Raw genomic sequence first — 12,895 nt, 5'->3', positions numbered from 1 at the left:
CTTAAACTGATGTTGCAACTATTCTTCTTGGGCGTCATAAAGAGCCGCAACAAAGACGTGAAATGACGATCATTTCAGAGTGTGGGGGATTTGTCCGATTTTGTGGGAGTTTTGTCCATTTATGTGGGGATTATGACCGTTGCTATGTGTGGCTGTTTTGTCCATTTGTGTGGGGGTTTTGACCGATTGTGTGGGCGTTTTGACATTTCTTGAGTGTGGGGCTTTTGGCTGTGGGGGTTTTGACCGTTCGTGCGTTTGGGAGATTTGTCCATTTGTGTGGGGGTTATGACCGATCGTGTGGGCGTTTTGACATTTCTTAAGTGTGGGGGTTTTGGCTGTGGGGGTTTTGACCGTTCGTGCGTTTGGGAGATTTGTCCATTTGTGTGGGGGTTATGACCGTTTGTGTGGGTGTTTTGACATTTCTTGAGTGTGGGGGTTTTGGCTGTGGGGGTTTTGACCTAGACCCGTGTAAGAACAAATATGATTGAGTCTCTGATTCTTATGCAACCCACATTACATTGAACTTCGGTGGGTTGCCTATAGGTAAGTAATTTTGAACTGGATTTGAGGGAACAAGAATGGCACAACAGAAAGAACGCTCAGGCCACAAAGAAATAATAGACCTAATAATAAAAAAGAAATCTTTTAGGCTAAAGGAGACGGTGATAGTGAGAAATGAATGAAATGGTGGAATGAAGAAAGTGGGAGGAAACGGGAGAACCCCAAGAAACCCACGAGCACGGTGTTTGTCCACCACGAAGTCCACATGGCGCGAGCTACAAAGAAATAGATTCAAAGCACGGTCGCTATTTAAGGTGTGTAGAAACTCGGAAATAATTATTTTCTGGTTAGTTGTATCTTCTACACGAGAATATTTATTTCTAAAATTTTTGATAAAGATCAATAGAAGTGCTTATAGGCAAGTACAATTTTTACTCGCTATAATACGAGAAACATTTTATTTTCAACGTAAAAAAAAGTGAACTGCATTAATCTTAATGACGAAAATATTTTATATGCTGAGAACAAAAGAACAGATTAATTGGGCGGGTGAAAACGTAATAAAGAAGTAAAATTCAAAGCAGTGAAGAGAATTATAATACTTGAAATGATTAAAAAAGAAAAGACAAATTGAAAAATATTGAAATGAAATCTTTAAGTTTTACGTCCCACAGTATATGCCGACAAAGCTAAAGGAGACTGTGATAATAAGAAATGAATGAAATGGTGGAATGAAGAAAGTGACAGGGAACGAAAGAACCTCGAGAAAACCCACGCACACGGGTTTGTCCACCACAAGGCTCATTTGGCGCCAGCTGGGATCGAACCAAGGACCGCATCCACCAGAGGTGAACGATCTACCACTGAGCCACCGCGGCCTTGAAAGACAAATTGGTTACTACTGTATATACTCGAATCTAAGACACATTTTCTGTCTAAATTTCAGGTATAAAATGGGGTGTGGGCTTTGGAATCTCATACAAAACAGATCCGGCAATGGTGTTGACTAAAGTGTATCTACCGCCGCTTATTTCCCGGAATTCGTACAACATGCCTATGTGGTCATGTAAGATAGCACATTTGTTCTGTTTTTAATCTTGACATTTAAATGTTTAGATTGAACAAATAAACCCGTATGATTTAATTTGTACTGTCAAATTCTGGGTTGCTTAATTGAATATCCAGAATGCGTCTTCGAATTGAATACAATAAATTGGCACAAATTTTGAAGTTTAGAAATGGGAGTGCGTCTTAGATTCGAGGGCGTCTTAGATTTGAGTATATATGGTATCTTATCTGAGAAGGAATTGTCTTGTTAATGATGTAGTGGAAGGTAAAATATTAGAAGGAGAAACATGATACAGCCGAAGGACGATGTTAAAGAAAGTGAATCTTACACAAAAACGAGGAATTTTGTGGAGGATTGTAATTCATAAAATCTTTTCAATCTGAAGCATGTGACTTGCCGACAATAGCGGAAGCGTGATAAAGATATTATGAAACGTTCTCTATATCTGTAATTGATAGTGGTAGAGAAAGAGGATATTATACATGAAACCGAAGAGATTATCGGAAGATCTTACTGTATAAAATTTTTTCAATATAAAGCAAATGGCTTGCCCATAATAATGGAATATTTATAATGATGATATTGTAAAACATTTTCGAAAATATGCACTATGTATGCTATAACATGTAGACCAATCAGAGATAAATATGGTTTAATGCTGAGGAACTTATCTCTTAGAGAGCTGGATCTCTGGTTTAATCCTGAGTCTTATGAGTATGTAGCGGAAAACACCATTTCTGTAAGTAAATTAATTCCATTCTCCCGTCGTCTCCTCCCACATTTTTACAACAAAATGATTTTTTTTATAATTATCCTCTTTCATTAATAATCCGTTTCGTTTAGACATAACCATGGAACGCCCTACTCAAGATTTTATATCATTTGTTACAAATCAGGGTGGAAATCAAATCCATCTGAAGACAGCAGCCTAGAGAAGCAAGTGAACATATACAACAAAATGAAACAAATAGATATTTTAAAAGGAAAAAGCGTAATTTATTGAATGAGGTAAGGAACCAGCAAGAAACCAATGCCATGCTATCATGTGTTAACACATTTGCAGCAATGATTCTTACTTGGGATACCTTACAATTGTATTTCCTTTTTGGTCTACTCAGAAGTTATTTAAAATACTAACTTAGTATGCATCCCTCTCATATATCTCATGCAAATCCGGTGTCTCTTCTATCATCGGCGTTTTCTCTATCTAATTCCTTGCAAAATGTTCAGAGATCTGAAGTATTGTGTAACCTTTCCGAAACAGGAGGTCCTTCATGTCTAAGCGGTTAGGGTATACGCCTATGGCGTGGGAGACCAGGGTTCGATTCCCGGCGGGAGCTCACGTGGTTCGGATTCCACGTTAATCAGTAGGTCCCGTCTCATATAGCTTCGCTGCTGAAAGGGACGTTAAACTCAAAATCTACTACTCTTTCCGAAGCAGGTTATTATAAACGGATTTTACCTTCTACTTCGTTCCTCTTACGTTCACCTCAAGACTTTTATTTGCACGCTCATTTTTGAACTGATATGATCTAGTAACAAATCTTTATCGAACTTAAGTACAGATTGCCTTTGGCTCATGCTCTGAAGAAAAGTGAAAGATAATCGGGTAGAGATTAAAACAGATGTGTTCCCTGTTACGTTGTATTACAATGAATAAGTTACGATGTATTACAATGAATAAGTTAAAAATTGTATAGAATACATGGAACGGAATATAAAGAACTATCGGACGGGAGCGTATATGACATCCAATTCCATTAAATGCATTGCCAATTGATATAATTTTAATTTTGCAAAAAATCTAACAAATAGTAATTTAATGAAGCAGTAGATAATGAAATAATTATAGTTCAATTATGTGTTGCTACGAATAAATACATACAGTGTACTGCAATTTTGAGAAGTAAATAAATGCGTTTGTGTATCTTAGAATGTTGTTGAATTATAAATGATTTTTATGTTTGTTTATTGTAAACAGTTCGCGCAGAATCTGAATCTGTGTCAAGTTGGAATAGACATAGTTTCTACTGGAATTAAAAATTATCTTCTTTCCTCAACCATGGGTTGGTGGGCAACATGGAAATTTTAAAACTTTTCTCTCTTTGGAGAGCTGTTTTATACGTTGATAAGGTCAATTCTTCGTAACTGCATCTAGAAATTCTATTCTTGGTCTTCCTCTTCGTGGTTTTTCTTCTGCCTTTCTCTCCATCAACACAGTAATCCAATCGGAATGCCGAAGATGGCCAAGCATGTTGTTTCTTCTTTTTCCTATTATCTTTATGCTCTGTCGTCCTTCATTAGCTTTCTTTAGTCTTAATTCCTTTTCTTTAGGTCCATGATACGCGCAGCATTCGGCGCCAACACCACATTTCAAATGCTGCCAGCTTGGATATTTCAGCTTTTCTCAATGTCCACGTCTCTGATCTGTAAAACGCCACGCGCCATACCAGAGTCTTAATAAATCGTTTTTGAACGTCCAACGACACACTTCTTGATGTTAGTAATCCTCGTTTTCTATTGAATGCTTGTTTAGCCTGCGCTATTCTTGAATTTACGTCGTTTTAACTTCTTTCGTCTGAGGATGTTAGACTTCCTAAATAGAGAACGTCTTAATGTGTTCGATTTTCTCTCCCTCTTGTCATACGTTTGCCCCTTTCTGTCCTGCTCTTTTGTACTTTATCATTTTTTATTTCTTCTTATTTATCTTCATGTGTTTTGTTCTTTTCTGTCAGTTGGTCGTTCAAGTTTGAAAGTGCTTCCTGCAAATTATTTTATTATTATTATTCAATTCCTGATTTGATAATTGATATCTGATATTATATTATTATATTTGGTTACCTATTAAATTTATTGAGCATTCAAACAAAAAAAAACTTTCACCGTATGATTATTTGCTCACTGTCAGTAATGTTTTATTTTCTAAATTTCTGTTTGTCATCATTATCTAAACCACAAACTAGCAACTCGAGCCAAATTGTTGTTAACAGTCTCATAGCCGTATTATACTTTAACAATGTGGCACTTTTTTTTGCTTTCTACTCTACAGGTTTTACTATAACTATATTTCCTTTGTAGAGATATGTGGTTATCTGAGGTTTTCATTAGATCTTTGAATAGAATTTCCGGTAGTAAATGGTACCTCTGGCTGAGTCGCAGCAGCGATCTCAAATCTTGAGTTCATTGTTCATATAACACGGAAATGCTCCCTGAGTTGTTCAAGGTACGTTAGTTCTGGGCAAGGACTATTTAATGCCCTTGCCATCCTTACGCCTCTGGGTACAAAGAAACTTTTGTTCACCATTGCTGTATTTGTTCGTATTCAGACGCGTGGTTATAAGTAAACTATGTCGTTCTATAGTACCAACATTGTCTCCAATATAGTTCTATCTTAAATTTCTCTCTTGAGGACTGTCCTTTTTTCTAGTTAACATACTTCAATCTTAGTTTTTTTTTTTAATATGTCACCCTTTGAAACTACTGCCTTAGACCCGGGCCCCTGTGGTTCGTGCGTAAACTTGGATCTCGTCTCAGGATATTAATGGGATGTGACATTTTTTATAGTACGTGTCATGTTTAAATCCTGTGGAAATCCAGTTGTTCGCTTATGTTTTTGCAAGATAATCAAGAAGACAACTTTTGAACATCCTAATATTTTCCAGTGCCAAGCACTCACCATTCAAACATAAGTGAATCTCCCATTATCGTTGAAAGTTCTACTGCGAATCTGGATATGTATTATGTGAGTCTACTTCACTAATAGAAGATATTCATAAAAAAAGAGTAACAAAAAAAAGTCGGAAGTGCTGAATATAAATACACTTTAACTATTAATTCTTCATTCAAGTAATTAAGCTTACTTTTATGATGTATCATACGATATGCTACGTAAGTAAGTTCCAGCATTAATAACGCTTTTCCTGTAAATAAAACTGTTATGAATCATCAAATCGTGAGATTAGCTCTTTTTCACCAACTAGTGACAACCATATCTAACTACACTGTTAACGCAACAGTAATTATTTTACTAGTATCTTTCATGTAATTTGTTGCAAGTTTTCTAATAAATTTATCTAAGTCTATGAAAAGAAAGTTCCGTTATGTATAGTTCTAACGAGTATTTGAGTCCAGAATAATACTTGCAATTACATTAAACATTTGAATTTACATCACTGATCCTAGGCGAAGATTACTTGTCCTTGTGGAATCTATATAAAGATAGAAAATAATGTTGAAAAATGTTATATAAAGTTCTACTTCTTAAAACGTGTTCATCTCAGGAAGAAAAATGTCCAAATTATTCTTCGTATTTCTTCCGAAGGTGATATCATCAGGAAACCTTCCAACGATAATCATATCCCGAGTGTAGCATCAACCTTGACGTTCAGTGGAACAGATATAGGCCTACCTTTAATGATTGATGACGGCATGTAGTACGAGAAAGTGGGGGGAATCTAGTAGGAAGAAGAAGAATAATAAGAAGAAGAAAAAAGAGAGAGTGAAGGCACAAGATAAAGATAAGAATCCGAATGTGTTTGCGGTACTTCCAAACGGTCGCCTTTTCATTTTAGTACTAAAAGGGCACAGGAACTCGATAAATCAACGTCAGAAGCATTCGGAATTGAATTTCTAGACCTTTTTTTCTTATCTGTGCTTCATTCTTCCTATATCTTCTATTCCATTTTTGCTGGAAGGAAAAAATAAGGAAAAGGGAGACGAGACAAGTGAAAAGTCAAGTGAAGTTTGGTTTTCTCTTTTATGTGTGTGTGTGTGTGTGTTTCCACTGACTTTCCCTAAAACAAGCTTTTTCAATAACTCTCCTTGGTTGGTCAAATCATCATTTTAGCAACTGGAAGTCATTCTTCTGTACGTTAAGTACAAACTACAAAAAGGAAGACAACAAATGCTATAGTTATCAATAATAGCATGTCAGGACCAGATTCTATCATCATTATCAACGTTATATCATCATGTTCTTCATTCATCTTGTTTTTCTCTCTCCTCATAAGCTTGCTATAACATCGTTAAAAGAATCAGTTAAGTCCATTACCGGCAGAAAAACGTTGTTTACCATCCAGGTTTTTGATCAGGTTGTTGGTGTTTGTGTTACGTTCATATTCGACGCATGAAACATGGAATCACTTTATGCACTATTCGCAATGGATCATATCGTTCAAAATTACATTTAAGAGGGGGAAGAAAATGCATTATTAAACTTAAAGTGCTGGAGGCCCGAAAATAAGAAAGAACTAAATTATATTATAAGAGGTTTGTATGTTGTTTCAATGCGTGATGAGAGAAGATTGTTCCTCAATGAATAATCTGTCTTGTTCATATTGTACGCATTTACTTATTCTTATTTCACGCTCTAGTATGCAAGAACACGTTGGTATATTTGTAGGATTTCTACTTTCCGTTCTTGTAATTTATTTTCGAATTTTTGTTATGTTAATTAGTTAGTTGTTAATAGTGATATAAGTGAGCAGTTATGCCATTAATATTTAAACATTTCATTACAATTTGAAAAGCTTAGAGTGCACGGTGGCGCAGTGGTAGAGTAGTCACCTTCGGTATATGGGGTCGCTGGTTCGATCCCCGGCCAAGTAATTTTGTAGTGGACATCGTGTGTGTGTAGGTTTTCTCGGGGTACTCCCACCTCGTCATTCCACTAATTTTTCCATCATCATTCACTTGCCTTAATCATAGTCTCCCTTAGCCAAACTTGTATATTAGTGGGACGTTAAAATGAAAGATTTCATTTTTTTTCTTTACGAAAGCTTTACCGCTCTCAGTGATTAGTGATAAGTAAACATACGTAAGTTTGTTGTTTCACATGCTATTGATTCTTAAGAGCAAAATAACTATAAAAATACAAAGACAGTGAAACTAGTGATACTGTGCATTCTTGAAGCAAGTGAATCTCCTTCTCACTAATTTCAACTCTAAACTATAGGAATAAGTCTCTAATATTCGAAAAAAAAACATACACAATATTTATAGAAAATAGATTTGTGTTTAATAAATATTCAGCAAAATATGCTACATAAAATTGGGAATAACATGTTCTCGTATTATTGACCCATTTCAATTTCAAGCAATTGAGACGATTATAAATTCTCAGAAAAATATTTAGAACATATTCGACAAAAAGTTATTTATTTTATTTTATTTTATTTTATTTTATTTATTTATTTATTTTTTTTACGGAAGTAATTGTTTTCAAAATTTATATCTTAGGGATGGGGGAGTGAGTTCTGGTATTGCTTGACTTCAACTTCAAGAGTGGAAAAACACACATAATCATATCGTGTTAAAATTGTATAACATTTACAAAAGTTAAATAGAATATTATACGCGTTAAATAGAATATTATATTATATTTATGCAGTGGTAAAAGTGGATCTGAAAAGGTAGTGGGACGGTAGGTAGCGGCGTGGCTTCACGCCGTTCCCCCTGCCCATCTTTGCCCACTGTAATTTTTTTAGCAACTGGGGGAACGCCGTACAAATTTTTCTAGGTAAGGAATGGCGTTCTCCCGCGTTCCCCCTCACTTTTACCCCTTATTTATGCGTCTTAGAGCTGGGAGAAGAGGAGGATCACTTTCTCGTTCTAAACTGATTTTAAATGCAAATAATAGAAATGATTGTTAAGCCTCAAAAACGTATACGCCATATTTCATGAAAATCTAACATTTCTACGAAATATATCAAGGGTGTGAGGCAAGAACATAGTAATCCACAATGTTACTATTTTAAGAAATTAGAGAATTTCTGCTGCACAATTCATTTTCAAAGTTGGAAAGCTGATTTTTCACATAAGACTATACATGAAGGGTTAAAATAATTGTATTCAAATCAAAATAGCTAATTTCTAATTTTGTACGCTGCTGTGTGGGTTACCATGTTTTAAGACATAATTGATCTACAAATATTATTTTCTGAAGCGTGTGTGTTTAGTTTGCTTCATTGCTTACATTTTACATTAGATTTTCTTATCGGGAAACAATATTTTTTGACTCATTAATACAAAACATGAGTATTACAGAAATGTACACTACGGCTCAAAAGCTTTTGAACATGCTGGAAATTATAAGCATCTACTGTGATCCTATTATTTTGGCACGAGAACTTTACCGGCGTGCTGGCGACAGTTGAATCGAGGCCTGAGAGGTACTGTAGATATTATATCAAATTATAATTCTTAAAACTGAAGCGAAAAAAAAATACAATTTGATGTAGATATTGCATAGTATAAACAAGAGTGTGGAAGATGAAACAAGATACTAGTTTAGTTTTAAAAGTGTAGACTAGAAGGTCAATGGAGTGACAGAAATTTGAAAGAAGAAGCAGTTTTCCAAAATTAGCAGTTCTCTATACTTTGGAGATATGCTATCATTTAAAAAGCCAAAAACACCGTCCTTTAAAAATGTTTACGAGAGTCAATACACATCATTCTCTACTCAATTGTCGTTCAGTAGAAGTGTATATACAATGATCGTCGTTATTACGAGGTCCTATCCAAAATATTCAGGACTGGTGCTGCCATCTGGTGAAAAACGTACTTTTGGACTAATGACCGCCATTACCCTCGAAGTAGTTCCCTTCCGCACGAAGACACCGATCCCAGCGATTCTACCATTGGCCAAACGTATCCTGGAAGTCCTGTACTTTGAGGGTGTTTAGCACCGCCAGCGATGCTTCTTGAATCCTCTTTAGTGTGTCGAACCGACGGCCTTACAACTTGCTTTTCAATTACAAGAAGGTTGGATCGTCAGATGCGGTCTGACGAAGCTGTGTGCGAACTGCCACACGCTGTGCGTTCTAATCAGCATTAAAGATCCTTGGCACAAATTTTGCGGCGACACGATGTATGTCCAATTCAAGAGTCAAAATTCGTTGGCATGTCCCGTAACCAATTCCCACTTCATCAGCAAGATCGTGAATGGTTCGACGTCGATCCTCACGAACCAATTGTTGAAGTTTGGCAACAATGTCTGGCATTGGGCTATCAGGCCTTCCAGTGCGGGCATCGTCTTCGATGTCTGTACGGCCGGCCCTGAACCGAGCATGCCACTCAAACACACGCGTACGGCTCATGCTGTGTTCCCCAAACACTTGTTGAATCATTGCAAAGGTCTGCGTAGCACTTTTCCCGAGATTTGCACAGAATTTGATACACACGCGCTTATTCTCGGATCCATCGTAAAATCGCCACACACAGAGTATCATGAAAAGCACTGTGGAAACTCAACACATCAACCCAGCTGCATGAAACTGTGCACTCTCATTACTAAACTAGTCTTGCCACCAATCGGTGCAAAGCCTTACTACTACTACTACTACTACTACTACTACTACTTTCCAGATGGCAGCACCAGTCACGAAAATTCTGGATAGCACCTCGTATTTCAGCAAGCAACAATGGAGCATACGAAGTCATCGTAAACTCATTTCAAAGTACTCGTTTTAAACCTTCGCATACCATCAAGGTATAAAGAGTGGCAAAACTTGAAAAACTACTAGGCTTACTTCTTTCAAAATTTTTGTCACTGCATTGACCTTCTATGTCTACACTTTCCAAACAAAACTAGTATCTTGCCTCACCTTCCACACTCTTGTTTATACCCATATCAAACTCTGTGTGTGTGTGTGTGTTTTTGTTTGTTTCAATTGAAGAATTATAATTTGTCATATCATTTGCAGTACCTTCCAGACCTCGATTCAACTGTCATCAAATTTTAAGCTAAAGCAGTAGTACCTCTGGTACAGAGCGTCAAAGTTATGATCACAGTAGATGCTTACAAAAGTCCGGTATGTTCAAAAAGTTTTGAGCAGTACTGTACCTAACGACATAACGAAAACTCGAACGAGTGTAGTTTTAATTCAGCTAATGCAAATAGTACAAACTTTGTAAAAAGAAAAAAAGCCTTATTATCTAAAGAAATCGATTTAAAATTAAGAAGAAACTCTAATATAAAAGCGGGGAGCGCGGTGGCTCAGTGGTAGAGCGTTCACCTCCGGTGCCTGGGGTCCCTGGTTCGTATCCATGGGGTGTCTAGGGGGGCCGGGCCCCTCCTAATATTTTCACGATAGGCTTGCAAATGAACTATAATATGGCAATAAAGATAAAATGGTTGGATCGACCCTCCCTAACTTTTTCCGGGCCCCCTACATTTTTGGGCTGGCTACCGGCCTGCAATCGCATAATGATCAGTTAGAACAAATGACGAGTAAATTGGAACAGTTAGGGCAAATTCAAACAGCTAAGGGTTGTGCGGCGGCTCAGTGGTAGAGCGTTCACCTCCGGTGCGTGGGGTCTCTGGTTCGATCCCAGCTTGCGCGGTGTGGACTTTGTGGTGGACAAACACCGTGATCGTGGGTTTTCTCGGGGTTTCCTCCCACTTTCTTCATTCCACCATTTCATTAATTTCTCATCATCACTGTCTCCTTTAGCCTAACCGGCATAACCATGGGACACAGAACAAAGATTTCGTTTCATTCACTTGCTTTAATCATCGTCTCCCTTAGCCTAAAGGCACATTCGTGGAACGTTAAACTGAAAGATTTCATTTCATTTCATTTTGTTGGCTGAGTGTATTTGGGTGTATATTTTTGTAAAAAAAAAAAAAAAAAAAAAAAGAAAAAAAGAAAAGAAAAAAGAGAGAAAAAGAAAAAGAAAGGTGAAGGAAACGTAAGCTCAAAAATAGAAGCAAAAAGCAAATGAATAAAACAAATGTAGTTCGTAGTTCCTTTAATATAGCTAAATTAATCTTAATTACTTCTGTCATAGGTGTTGGACACTCAAAAAACTAGGGAAAATTTGATAAGAAAAGGAAAAATTTTGTGTCAGTCGGAGGAAATTTTCTTAAACTTGCGAACACTGCCTTCAAATATTTTTTTTTCTCATTCCACGTAGTGCTTACCATAATCGTGCTTACCATAATAATCATGCTTACCATTTCTAAGAATTTCAGACTTTCCATTTTTTTATGCTTTTTGTTCAGAAATATTACTGCATTTGTCAAACTTCATTCTATGTAAGAACTGCGTTCTTGTTTCTTCCTTTCGTCCATTCTACTCTTCTATTTCTTTTTCTTACCTGTTACTTTCTTTCGTTTTTCCTATCATCTTTCGTCCGTTGTTAGTTGTGATTCAAGTCGTCCATCGTCAGTAACACCAATACTATTATAAGAGGAGCTAATAAGCGAAACTAATGTTCTACACCTACTTGCAGGGATATCAACATAACAGGACTTTAGTTATTATAGCAAAGAAATATTTACACCATTTAGTGATAAAGAAAGGTAAACGTTTGATTTAATGAAAATCAAGATGGGGAAATAAATAGCTCGAGAAATTAGGTAGGCCAAGAGGATGCTTCCTTTTTCTCCTATAAATAGAATAAAAGGTTAGATTCACTGCTAAAATTTTGTGTGTATCAAATTACATAAGATTCACCACTCTGCAATTCTTGCTGTTAAAACTGCAATCAATATATTTCAGCTTCAACTTATCTCAACATTTTCTTTCAGGTAAAAACGTACACAGATAAAACGTACACATTTCAGATTTGCCTTGGGGCGGGGGATAAGATCCTCCACCGACATACGGGTTTCACGTTTTTTTCTTAGTCTGTTAGTAGGCAATCGATTAAAATATATTTAATTTCCAAAATACAAGTATGCAATTACCCCCTGTTCCCCGTGTTGTGGATAGCCTCTCCGAAACGAAATCCCAAATACGCCACTGATAATAGCAATAATATAATGCATTTGTTTGTGTGTGTGTGTCTGTCGTAAGCTATTGACACAGAAACGAGTAACCTGGAGCCACCAAATTTTGTACACATAGACCTTTACCAGTTCTAACCACCTATGAAGCCATATTATCCAATTTCGGTACAGGGGGTAAGTTACGGGGGGTCAAAATGTATGAATAGAGAGAGATGATAAATACTAGGGACGCCGAAATTAGTGTTAAATTCATAGTTTGCGGGATCACTTAGAGAACAGTAAAACTTTCGACGTCGTTCAAGTCCAACTTTAGCCTGATGTTCATGGGGGTGGGGAGATGGGCGTGAGAAATAACATGCCCAAAATAACCTATATTGGGCTCGAATCCATAGTTTTCAGGATCGCTAAGCTGATTGGTGACAGTTCCGATGATATTTAAAAAAATGTTAGGCAAGAAGGAACATAGCAACTGGTCCGGGAACTGACAGAAGCAATGTTTAAGATGTTGCTCTTTCTTATTTATTTAGGTCTATTACACTCATTTTGACAGGAGCAACGCCGAATATAATTTTTCATTTAATTCACCTTTCTTT

The 12,895-nt window shown here is 36.6% G+C and overlaps 1 protein-coding gene and 1 pseudogene across 1 annotated transcript in view; both read right to left on the bottom strand.

The window, feature by feature from the left end:
• Positions 1-12,895, bottom strand: part of LOC145686149 (uncharacterized) — a 621,065-nt gene that overhangs the window by 570,475 nt on the left and 37,695 nt on the right. The window lies entirely within an intron of this gene.
• On the bottom strand, positions 9,391-9,696 carry LOC145686315 (protein GVQW3 pseudogene; annotated as a pseudogene).

Source organism: Thermobia domestica, chromosome 1 (assembly GCF_964235325.1).
Source record: "Thermobia domestica chromosome 1, izTheDome1.hap1.1, whole genome shotgun sequence".
NCBI lineage: Eukaryota > Metazoa > Arthropoda > Insecta > Zygentoma > Lepismatidae > Thermobia > Thermobia domestica.
This window is presented reverse-complemented; position numbering and strand designations above follow the sequence as displayed.